Below are 12771 nucleotides of genomic sequence, written 5' to 3'. Positions count from 1 at the left end.
CATACGGTTTAAAAAAATAACTTTTCTACACACACATTTAAAAGCTGAAAAATACGTTAACAGTAACACACAAGGTATCATTTTAACACAGTTTCAAAACACCTTTAGCATATGATCTGTCCTCTATTGTGAGGGTGTTCAGGTCAACACGGCTTGTTTTAATGCATCACGTCTGTTCCAAAAGAGACTTAAAGGTCAACGTATACACTAATCTAATCAAAAAATGTCTTATTCCTTGGCCTTTGAAAAAGTCAGAAACCTTGCTCAGACGTTAGGGGGAAGGGAATGAACGCAGGTGCCAGCGAGGTTACACACCGAGTGCCTGACTTTAACGAACACCACACTGTGAGAAACTCAGTGACAAATTCAGAGAACCTCTCCGGCTTTAAACAAACCACCATATTCTCCAAGTGTATATCGATTCATTCTCAGTGACAGAGTATTGATATATTGTGGACTTGGGTTTATGTCCTGATGCTGGACTGATGTAACCCCCCAACTGATTTGACTGTCTTCTCAAGAAACACAGATCAATGAGACGTCCTTTCACTCCTTAATCAGGCGCATTCGGTTTGACTGGTGTACAAACACTCAGGTGTGCAACATTGAAAGACTTGAGAGTAAGCTACACCTGATAGATCACATCACAAACAAGATCACATCCAGGGATAATGCAAGAGGGGATTTCTGTTCTGGGAAAAAAAAAAATAATTGGATTAATTTCATTTTGATTTTGTCTGCGATTTCATTTTGACAGTCTGACTGTCTAACAGGTTATTTAGCCTCTTATTCAGTCTTATCAAGTATAAAAGAAAAACTGTCACTGGAATGAAGTGATCCCTCTAATTCCAATGCAGTTTCTCTTGTTTCAGGAATTTTTCTGGGAACAAGTATAGCATGTTGAAACAAGGCAGGAAAGGCAGATCAGCCAGCTTGTGCCAAGAAAATTGCACTTGATTCAAGAAAATTGGAAACGAGCTGATTGGCACTGGAGACATTTTTAAACAAGCGGGATCATCTCATCCAACTGGCAGATTTTGTTTTCACTTTAAAACTGAAAATGAGATTAATGGACTTAAGATAGATGTTTTTGGAATGAGAAGTGGAAAAAAAAAAAAAAAAAAAAAGCTGCATTCATAAGTTATAGTCTGAGATAAACCAGCATAAAGAAGCAGCCATGTACCCTCACCCCTATCCCGTTCAGCAGGGGGCTAATCGGCCTGACTGGGGGGAGCCGAGGTGAGAGTCTGGCGTAAGAGGGGCGAGGATTTGACCGGAGAAGTGGAAGCAGCCAGACAGGGAGGCCCAGGCCACTGTAATCACCAAGGAAAGGAGATGACGACTGCACTGCAGATTAGATAAGCAGCAAGAAAAGACACAGGGCTCATGCAGGAGACGGGGGGGACAGGTTAGAGGAGGACAGATGAGGTGGAAGGGGCGACTCTATTGGACAAGGAAGGAGGGGAAACATACACTAAAGATAGAGCCTTACAGGAAAAGAGGATAGCAGTGCTAATCAGTGGGCCAAAGGGCCTGCACCAGGAAGCCTAATTTCCTCCTGGGTTTATCTTAAAACCTGGATTTAAGGTTCAGGGGGCTGGGGAGGAGTAACACAAACAGTCAAAAAATGTTTATTGCTAAATTATAGAAGTCAATCCGTTCAGGCTGAATACATTTGTAGCTGCTTTTCCTCAAATTAAGCTTTCAGTAATCAGAGCTAATATGAATTTCCACATATCTATCACTAAGGGAGGAATATTGAGTTACATTCACCACATGTTAGTCCACATGTTGAGTTTTGAGTGCAGAGAACATGGGATGAGCGTGTTTGTATTGTGTTGTGTGTGCTTCCAGCCTTGCTTGTGTGTGTGTGTGTGTGTGTGTGTGTCTGTTGTGTATAATTGGGTCCTGTTAGCCATTGGGCGCCTGCAGGCCCGGCCAGATGGCTTTCCACCACTCAGCACTCCAAGCTTGTGACAGGAAGTGTTCGCCTGTGGCCAGGATGTGATCAGTGTCATCGCCCGGGCCTCAGCAGCCCCTCATCAGGCCAGCTGCCCGCCTGCCTGCCAGGAAGCGCCTGACCACTGGGCTGGTCTCGGCTCTCACACGCCAACTCTGTTTGCATGTTTTCTGCCTCCGCTTTGTGTGTCCTCGTTACATGACTAACCCCTCGCCAGACGGGATCAGTGACTCGTACAGGAAATTAAGGGGTGAGAAAAACAAAACAAAAAACACATACAATTTTAAACAAACACACTGGGAAGCTGGGAGGCTGTGAGATATCTGATTTCCATTACTAACATGTGAGGATACACATGAGGGCCAGACATGAAGCGCTTGCTGAGCTGTTTACAGTTTCCCATTATCTTTTGATGGGAAGAACTCTCGGTGAGTAAGTGCAAGCCACTGAAGACGATATAATGCGGAGGGCAGGTTGCCACCATACTGTGAATTGTATGAGATGGCACAATAAGGCAGATGGGATCAGATGAACAGTGGTTCTGCTAGAGATGGATTCAATTAAAAGTCCAGTACAGCGTGCAAGCCACCTGCTCTGATTTATGTAGGCCTGTGTGTGTGTGTGTGTGTGTGTGTGTGTGTGTGTGTGTGTGTGTGTGTGTGCAGGAGCTTTTGTCTTGGTCATTTCCTTCCTGACTGTAATATGTTGCATATGCTCTATCTGTTGTGTGTCTCCTTTAAAAGCAGCATGTCTGTGTGTAACCTGTAAGTAAGTGTGTGTGTGTGTGTGTGTGTGTGTATGCTACATCACACGTCCCAACACCCACTCTCTCTGAGACAAATTTATGCAAATCATGCCTTTTTGCCGATACAACAAATGTTCTAAAATATGCTTTAAGTTTTCTTAGAAGACCTTCCTCATTTGGAGAACAGACGGCTCTATAAGGGGAAAAGACATCATTGCGTGTGAAAAAAGGTTTGAAAAAACTGACACACTGATCACACAAAATATTTAGATGCCTAATCTGGTATGGCCTCATGTACTTTTGATATCACTGTCACTCAAAGGAGAGCCAATGACTTTACATTTTTGTGAAGCTCATTGAACTCAACTATTAGCATATTTCTTGCAATATACAATAATCAGTCAAGGGGACTAAATCAATAAGCTCTGCTCTCAGTGCAGAAGCTTACTTAAAGGAAATGGCATCATGCCTGCTCGCTCTCCTAACAGCAATTCCTGAAACATGACAAAGCAAATGGAATAAATCAAACAGCACCTTTGGCCCTCTCTAAAAACGTTTAATCCCAGTGAATCCGAGGAACTTTGTTTTAGCTGACGGTTTTGTCTGAGGCAGCCGGCCCGCTGCCAAGGAGCAGTCAACTGAGCCGCCTGAGTCAGCCGATCCAGTCCCGCTCGGCTGTCTGCAGGTCTGGGGACTTGGTTTCCTATTGCTGATTAGGATTGCTGATTAGGATCACTGCAAGATATGGGTATTGTATGGGTATTGTATGTTGGTTCATGTTGAATTAAGTATTTTAAATGATGGATGATTGAGAAAATATATGTGGATACAGATATAGATAAAAAAAAAAAAAAAAAAGAATAAATAACATCCCTGGTGTTGTTATCCCATGTGGTTAACGTTGCCATTTGAAACTAAGGAAAAGCTTTCAGTGCGACAGAAAACATCATCATAAGTTTGAATGTGATAGTCCCACTGGAAGTCCAGGGGCATTTCCACGCGTTGCTCAACGAGAAAGAGCATTACCAAACTTTCTTTGCCTTCTCCAGAAATGTTAACAGTGAAAGGGTCTTTCACTGGAAACGTGATTTATATTTTGGTATGGCACATTACCTCTGTTTGAATTTTAAAAATATATAATTTTTTTTTTTTTTTTGCTGTTGACAAATTATGTGTCTACATAAATACACCAGTCGATATTGCTTACATATTAATTTTAATTTTATTAAACCGTGAATATTTGCTCCATGTGAAAAACAAACGGATGAATCTATTTGCCCTACATGAAGGCTTATCTTTTCTCCCCAAACCACTTCATCGCCAGCGATTGTGACTCTGACTCATTGAATGTGGTGTAATGTGATCTGTTTGGATTTGCTCTCTATCATATAAGACAGTATTCTTGGCAGCTGCGTGTGGTTTATTTTTGTATCATTTCAAGGAAATTCCAGTGCAGCACACAATACATGCAAGCCGATAAGCCTTGCAAGACTCAACACTACACGCATTAAGGAAATAGGCCTTGCCTCCAGTAAATAGTAGCATATAATAACGCTTTATCTAACAGGAACTGGAAACATGTTAATGGGAAATGCTTTAACTGGCCCTTAAATCAAGAGGATTAGGGGCCATATGTGAAGTTCTCTAATCTCATTTGGAAGAGCCTGGGGCTTGTTGTGTTGGTATGTTTTACATTAGCTGAATCAAATGCTTTTTGCCAACGAGATGGCACAAAGATTTAGACTTTGCCTGCTGAAGGAAGGACACAGAGAGCATCCTCCCCAAAGTGTCTGCACACACAGAGCCCAAATCAGAGACTGGTTAAGAACTGGTAAACGCACAGAGAGGAGGAAAGAGCTTCACATGTTCCATCAATCCTGTTATGCTTACATCACCTGTCCCCAGTGTCAGACACAACTGAGAGAAACATTTAAATATTCATAATATACACATATTAATAGACTATGTATTTTCTGCTCAAATTAACTGCACCTACAAAGATGCCTCATCTTGAAGGGTTCTCTCATGCAGAAATAACAGCATGCTCTATATAAATATTTCAGTGGGCCTCACTTCCCCTGCAAGTTTTGACGTATTAAAACAAGAAATTGCATGGGAATTTATTGAGAAGCTAACAATTTGGATTGACATCCTAGACAGGCTGCATGCAGATAAGCCGAGATGCATTAAAGTTAATGAAATATACATGAATGTTACCCGAAAACGTATTGCTTGCTGATACATCTTCCACCTTGTGTTGCAATGGCACTTTTTCTTTAAAATAATGCTCTGAGTAGAAAAAAGAACTTACAATGAACTTTAATTTTACACTGAACTTACTCTGAACTTTAATAAGTTGCCTGCAATACTGCTGAATCATTGCCTACAGAACACACTGCAAGTGCGCAATGTTTCCCAGCAGCTACATGACCAATTACACTTCAATACGTAAATTTGGCCCCGCAACAACCCAACTGTTCTCTAATGCAGATGCACTTTGCAGCTGCAAAAGGGTTGACTGGTTTAGTTAAGCTGCAGGAATGTTGGATCATATTCTTGCACTGAGGAATAAGGCTGACATTGTAGAATCCTTAGATTAAACTGTGGCATCTTTAACGCAATCGATTCAGAGGGGGAACAAGTCGGGACTAAGAGTCTTGAATCATGACTGAACACCATCTCGCACTCTCCCAGACTCTGGACCTCAGCGACCTTCAGATGAGAGCATAAATGTTGGCAACACGACGTGTGCCTACGAATGAATCTGGAATCAACTTGAAAGTCTTCTTTGAGGAATATGTTAGAGTTAAGGCCTGTATATCAACACTCTAATAAATATGAAAACGTATTCCACTTGAAGACGAATTGCTTACTCTATTGGCTCCAAGTTGTGAAATGAGGTGGAAAATCACAACCACGTTAGAGTTCAAAAGGGTTTCTGGTATCTTGTTGCCTGTTGGTCAGAAGTAATTAGTTAAAGGTGGAGGGAGATTACATAAATCCAATGACTACTGCGGATAACTATGCTTTGTAGAAAATTAGTGTAACTAGTTTTCATCACTACAAAATAACTCCTACTCTGTGTTCAGATAGTTTGCAACTAAAGCACCACATCTGTTTGGCCAGATGAGGTGCCTGTTTGCCTGCTGCACCGTGGCAACAAAAGGTGTGACATATAGAAACACTAGCAAATATGACTGGCTGCAGACAGGCCACATTATCATAAATTTGTCCATGTCAGCGCTCATCCACAGCCATATTACATGAGGTTGGATTAGATTACACCAAATGCACTGTCATCTTGTCATTCAAAAAGAAAAAAGGAAAATAGAGTAGACTATGGCAGATTGAATACAATATAACAAATAAAAACAGCAAAAAACATACTAACAATAAACAGATGAAAATACTGCATTTTCATTGCTATATTTTTAAGGTTTACAAATTATGTATTATTTAGATTTGGCTACCCAAAATAGTTTATATTTGGCTTATTTCATATTTTATTAAACCTTTAAACATAAGTCAGGTTAACACTCATGTATTTTTCCATAGGTTATAAGTAAAAACCCCAAAGGCCATGCACTAGACAAATAGTCTTTAGGTTTTGTTCCTTTTTTCATATTCACACTGATCACCTCATTTACTTGGCATTCAACGGATCTTTATGTATATTACATTTAATGTGAATTGTTTTCCAGATACGATTAACATTAACAACATGAAGACACTGTGAGGTCGCTGATGAATCAGGATCAATCCTCAAATACAATAAATGTGGCGCTAACTTGATGTCTGAGATTTTCACATTACACTCTGACAGAACACTTAAGGGCCAGAAGGAAAAGCATTTTATAGGTGAATATGAGGCAATGTGTGGACAACACAGAGGAAGTCTGACTGGTTGGAACAGGAAACACTGATGTAAAGAATGTGAAGAACACAAAGGGGTACAGTGAAAAACCGGACTGTGACCCCCAAAAAAAAGTTTGGGACCCGGAGAAAAAACATGGGGGTTTATCAGGTGTTTTATCCATTATGAGAGCTGAAGGACTGGGAAGGTGAAACGGCAGGAATTATAGCATGACATACAAATGGGTTGGTATTCCCATCAGGAGAGAGACAGAGAGAGGAAAAGAGAGGAAAGTGTGGTGAAGCATGTATGCACCTGAGCAATTTCAAATGGATGGTAAATCCAGTTAAAGAGGGGATTTTCTCATCTAGTGTTATTCTGGAGTGCCATCATCATCATCCACCGAGATATGAGACTTCCTAAAAGTCAGTAATGTAATAAAATGTTTTAGGGGCTGTGTTTTTTTTGTTTTTTTTTACAGTAATGTCATGTGTGAGGAGGTTGGTAGGACCCAAATGCAGCAGCGAGCTGGCAAGTAAGCTCAAAGGAAAACAATATTATTTAGTAATAACTCAAAACACAAGAAGCACTAGGAAACATGGGGAGCACTGGAATCAGGGGCGCCGTATATGGGGGAAAAGTTAGGACAATTCCAAGGGCCCTTGCTTGACAGGGGCCCCAAAAAATAGGTAAAAACGAATATAAAATTATTAAACCATCATCGAGTAAATATATATATATATATATATGTATATATATATATATATATATTTTTTTTTTTTTTTTTTACATGGGGCCCAAAATTCCTGGCGGCGCCCCTGACTGTAATTCACAAGCATGACACGCAGCAAAGACAATGATCAGAACAAGAGCTGAACAGAAGACAGGACTTAAATACACAAGGAACCAATCAGATAACAAGACACACCTGGGGAAGGGGCTGGAGCACAGGACAGGAGAACACAGAGGAGAGGCTGAGGGAAACACCGGGAGGAATCAGGACAACCAGGGATAATCACACAGACTCAAGGCAGGTGGGGAACTGGGAGGGGCACACTGCCCTGTGTTCCAATACTTAAACTGCCATACTATTTAGTAGGCAACAAAAAAAAGATTTTGTGTGTCCCAATACATCGTATGTCAAATGCAGTATGCCAAGAGTACCAGGATGGTCAACTACATCCGGTGAGATTTCGCAGTATGCATGTCAGCCATTCTGACCCACAACCCTTTGCGCAGCGGACATTACATCGCACTGACTGAGCTGTGTGTACAGGCCACGCCCTCATGCAGAAGACAACAAGACACATATATCCACAAACCTTGTTCAGTGACAGCAGCAGCGACAGGGAGACAGAAGATAGAAATATGACAGACGACAGCGCAGTATGAAACAGCAGTGGCATTTTGACAACAACATTCAAATGTGGCGCTACGGACGGCAGCGGAAGTGAGCGAGAGGGGCAGACTTCAGGGACGATGTATGTAGTGTGTCCCAATAGTATGCATACGCATGCATACTGCATACTACACTACATACTTTGTAGCTGCAGTACATACTAAAAGTAAAAAGTAGAAGTATGCGATTTGGAACACAGGGCAAGACTGAGGAACCAGACACAGGTGAAACCACTAATGGGAGTGACACAGCAGGGCAAAGGAAACTCCACTAAAATACAAGGGAAAAAAAAGGTTGAGTCTAAACCAAAAGTTCAAAACACCAGAAACGCAAAACCATGACACAGTAATCCATCCCAGCAGGACTGTGTGGGCCTTAGTTCCCTCTGGGTAACAATATTGTTTGGAGCTGGGTAAGACCAACCAGCTGTCCAGCAATGTGAAAATATTCCGCTTTGTGGGATTGAAACAGTTACAGGTCTAAGTGCTGCAACAACATGTTAGCAAATAGAGTTGGCCTGCTAAAAATGCACACTGAGGAGCCCTAAAGCCGTTGTGAGAAAGTCCACGACTGGCATCACTAGCTGACGCGTCATGTTAGATTGAAGCACTCTGCTAGGCCTCGACTCTTCTGATAAACTGGTTGATTGCTCAAATAATCCTCAGTAAAATGGTGGATTTAAATCCAGAAACAATGCAAAATAGGAGTGTCATGCAAGCAGTCGTGCAACAAGATAACATTTACTGTTACTGCCGTTTGATGAGTCTGGTGGAGGATAACGGGTGCAACTGAAGAGTCAATCAAAAGGAGCTGGGAGAAATGAAAACTGAAGTTGTGTTCTGCCTAATTCTGATGTGTGAAAGCAACTTAATCCCCAGCAAAATCAGTTGTTTGACTCAGGAGACATCAACAGATTGGCCTCTTTCTGCATAGAAAGAAATTCAGGTTTTTGCAGCCATGCCTCATAGGTTTACAAAACACTCAGGCCTTGTTCCCACCTGGTATTAACATCTGTCCCTGAGAAATCCAGATACAAGCTGACAGCTCTAAGTTCAGGAGTAAACAGCAGCAAAGTGTCCTCAATGCGTACAGACCACCTCCTGACGCATACAGGAGGAGGTCTGGGACACTTGTGTCTGCATCAAGTTAAAGGCGTAAACAGACTGTGTCCCAGGACGCATTGAAGGACGGCCTGCTAACCTAATGTCCTCTGTGTTGTCCAGCCCAACACCCCCAACACCGGCCAGACCATCACTTTTCCAATACAGAAAATATCTCCCCTGACTGTGCCCAGCAGCTGATGGATCAAATGCAAACTGAGGTGCAGGTCGGCTATAAAGCAGCTGCTTAATGAATGAAAACACAAATTGTCTACCTGCAGGAAGGGAGCTACAGGGGGGCCAGGAGGAGCTCAGATCCCTTAATAAGACATGAGCTCCCCTAAAAACAAGATCCAAGAAATTTTGGGGGGCTCTCTAAAATATGTATTGACAACATGCAGGTTTTTTTCTTCCACATAAAATTTGGAGGCGGTGGCCTTTCTTAAATTCCATGCCCCGGCGCAATTAAACACATTCAGTCTAACCCTAGACGTGATAGAGTTACTATAGGAATACCACAGAAATATTACAGGTTGATTTATCCACCTAAGCGGTGAACCCGACCCTCTCAGACCCGCTGGAATAATTAAATAATCTGCCTGAAAGTGATCGGGTCGAGCCTGTAACAGATGTGAGATAACTCTTGAGTGATTGACAGCTGCATTAAAATGAGAATGGTATGAGCAAGGACGTCCCCTTTTGTTAAATGCCTGCTGCCTGTTAAATGTCATTTTATTTATTTATTTATTTTTTTGCATGGAAGGAGAAGAAGCAAAGTATTCCTTATGTTTACTGTTGCCACTGACAATACAAGATCAACAATGTTAGGTGTTTGATTGACACGTGATAATGTCAAACAAAATGTATGTGATTAATTTCTTCTGCTTGAGAAAAGTGTGGACCAGGTTATGCAGTATGTGCACAAGTCTACGTGATGTGATGGAGGATAAAACTGAATAAATTCTTCCATATGCACATTCTTTCTAAAAGCAGGTCCTGTGGCTCAAAGTCAAAATGTTTTTGCTGGAAGTAAGGATTAAATAGTTTTAAGGAACCAAAGCATTTGTCAATACATTGTAAATCAAGAGCACCAGGCCTGTGTGAGGAGGGGAGCCACACAAGTACTGTGTTCATGACGGAGCAAAAATTCAAGGAAAATAGTTGAGGAAAAGATGGGTCTGTTGAAATATCCCCTTTACAGTCATAAAGAGCTCATCTCATGTGCATTTCTGAGCACAAATGCTGTGTCCTGGCATTGACTGATTGATTATTGGATCTATGGAGTGCTTATATAGGGAAGGTCAGTTAGCAGTAGGCCACATAACCATATGGGTTTTACATCTGTGTTTAGTCTGATAGATACTTTCAGAATGTGCTCTAGTAAAAGGTGTGAAATGACCGGTATGTTATGGGCAAAGACAGAGGATCATACTAGGGTGTTAAAGGTGGATTCAGCTGCTTACACACATCATAGAAGCATTTGGGGTGAAAAATATGATATAAATAATAGAGGCTGGGGCTTTTCCTTCTCTCTGTCATTGTAAAATGAAATGTTGTCCGTTCCCACAACCCCCCATCCACTGACCACTGTCCATTATTGTGCATACCAATAAAGAGCGGGTCACCGCTGGCCACTGTCCATTCAGGACATGCTGACCCCACCCACCCCCACACCTCTGGGACAGGGGAGGCTGACCAGAGCCCATTGTGGTCCCATTGTAATGGCCTCCAGAGAGGGACCAGCTTTGTGTGGCTTCCCCTTAGTGATTAACGCTGGCCTGACCCCAACCCTGGCCTGTCCCAAAGTTTCTGGTAAAGATGCAGCTGCAATTAGCCTAAATTAGGCCCCACAGTCGCACATCTCCCACGAAGACAGGCCTCTTACATGATGCTGTGCAGTTTTCTCCTGTGCAAAAAGGTAGACTCAGTCCTTGTTGCAGCAGCCTGGCTTCGATTCTTGCCTGTGCCCTTTGCTGCATATCACCCACTCTGTGCTCTCCGCTGTGCCTATCTAATAAAGCAGAAATGCCATATAAAAATCAAATCTAATACTAAAAACACAGTAAACCATACACACCATAAAGAGATTTTAATAGAGAAGCTCACAAGGAATTCCCATCTCTCTGCTTGGATCACATCATGCTTCTGTTGTGAGTGATTACATGCTTTCAAAACCACCAGAGAGGGTCAGTCAGATGCCAGACCTACTCCTACTCAATATAAACCTAAGCCAAGTCCACACAAAGTCAGGTAAATTTGAAATCTGTGTGGAGGGTTGTCATGTGATCTAGGACACGTGGTTCAGTAGGCTATGACATATGCGCAGTCAATGCTGCACCAAACAAGCATTTTCGGACTGATTTCGAAAAACATACCCTCCACACTGAAACACCCTAAAACGCTTAAATCATGATTTTAAAATTCACCCGGCTTAGTGTGGGCATCACCTTCCTTAGCAGGCTGACGGTGACTGACTTTTTGTGCTATGTGAATTCTTAATAGGTGTTCTACCTCCTCAACCCACACTTACTCCCCGCCTTCTCATCTCTCCCGCACCTGAGGAAGTCCTAAAGGAAGAGCTCCTATCACCTCCTATCTCTTTCTGTCTCCTGTCCTGGAGAGAACTGTCACCACTCCTCCCCTGAGCCATTAGTGCCTCCTTTCTCTGTGTTTAAGGAGTGATAACACCTCTCCCCGCGCCTGTCGTCGGGACAGCTCCACAGGGTTCAGCATGGCTCCCCGAGGTGACGCCATACATGGCTTTAAAGTGATGGTGAAGCCCTGGGACTCTCAAACCGCTCCAGCACTACTTTGCTCCTATTTCTCTCCCCATCCTCTCTCTCTCTCTCTCTCTCTCTCTCTCTCTCTCTCTTGCACTCTGTCACACATTCTGGCACCTCCATCAGGGGACACTTCAAAAAATAAACACAAGTTCTTCCTCCTGTCCTCATTCTGTGTCTCAGCGAGGGAGAAGAAATATCTTTCTAAAGCCACTGAGGATGTGCTGGATAAGATGGAGTTTGAGTGGGAAAACTGTGTTCCAAAAAAAGATTACACCAGGCATTGGATAATAAAAGGCATCTACTGGGAAATAGGTATATATTTCGCTATAAGCAGAAAGTAGTGAGTACCTTTCCAAAAGTGCAACGTTGCAATAACTGCTGAGGCTGATCCAATATCTCTGACAAGCACTTAGAATGAAGTGTGATTAAAAAAATTAGAAGTGGCTTATACTGTGGAGGGACTTGAAAAGCTAAAAGTGTATTATCATTTCAAGTACTGCTTACCTAAGACAATTGACTTTGCATACTCAAATTTCCTGATGTAATTGGTTTCTACAAAAGCTTCGAGTCTACATGGTGGTATGTTTTCGTAGGACAGCTGGTCTGATTTGGATGCTCAGAGGACTGATTGCTGATCAGATGTCTGATTGATGCTGTTGTCTTCTGTTGCTGTTGCTCCTCATGTTTTCCCAGTGGTCGGGGATGGAGATCCCTCATGTTGGGTCTGTATAAGATCCATCAGGGATCAAGGAGGCGTTCAGGTTTGACATGATAGATTGAACCACTGATTCAGGGAGCGTGGACTGTGCTCTCACTTGACCTTCTATTGGCTAAAGGTCCGAGTGACGCCACTCAGCCAGCTCTCCAAGGGCAGGATGGGTCCCTCAACATCACAGATCACACATGGCGGAGTAAGCTGAGACCAGAAGTG

Source organism: Myripristis murdjan, chromosome 19 (assembly GCF_902150065.1).
Source record: "Myripristis murdjan chromosome 19, fMyrMur1.1, whole genome shotgun sequence".
Lineage (NCBI taxonomy): Eukaryota > Metazoa > Chordata > Actinopteri > Holocentriformes > Holocentridae > Myripristis > Myripristis murdjan.
This window is presented reverse-complemented; position numbering follows the sequence as displayed.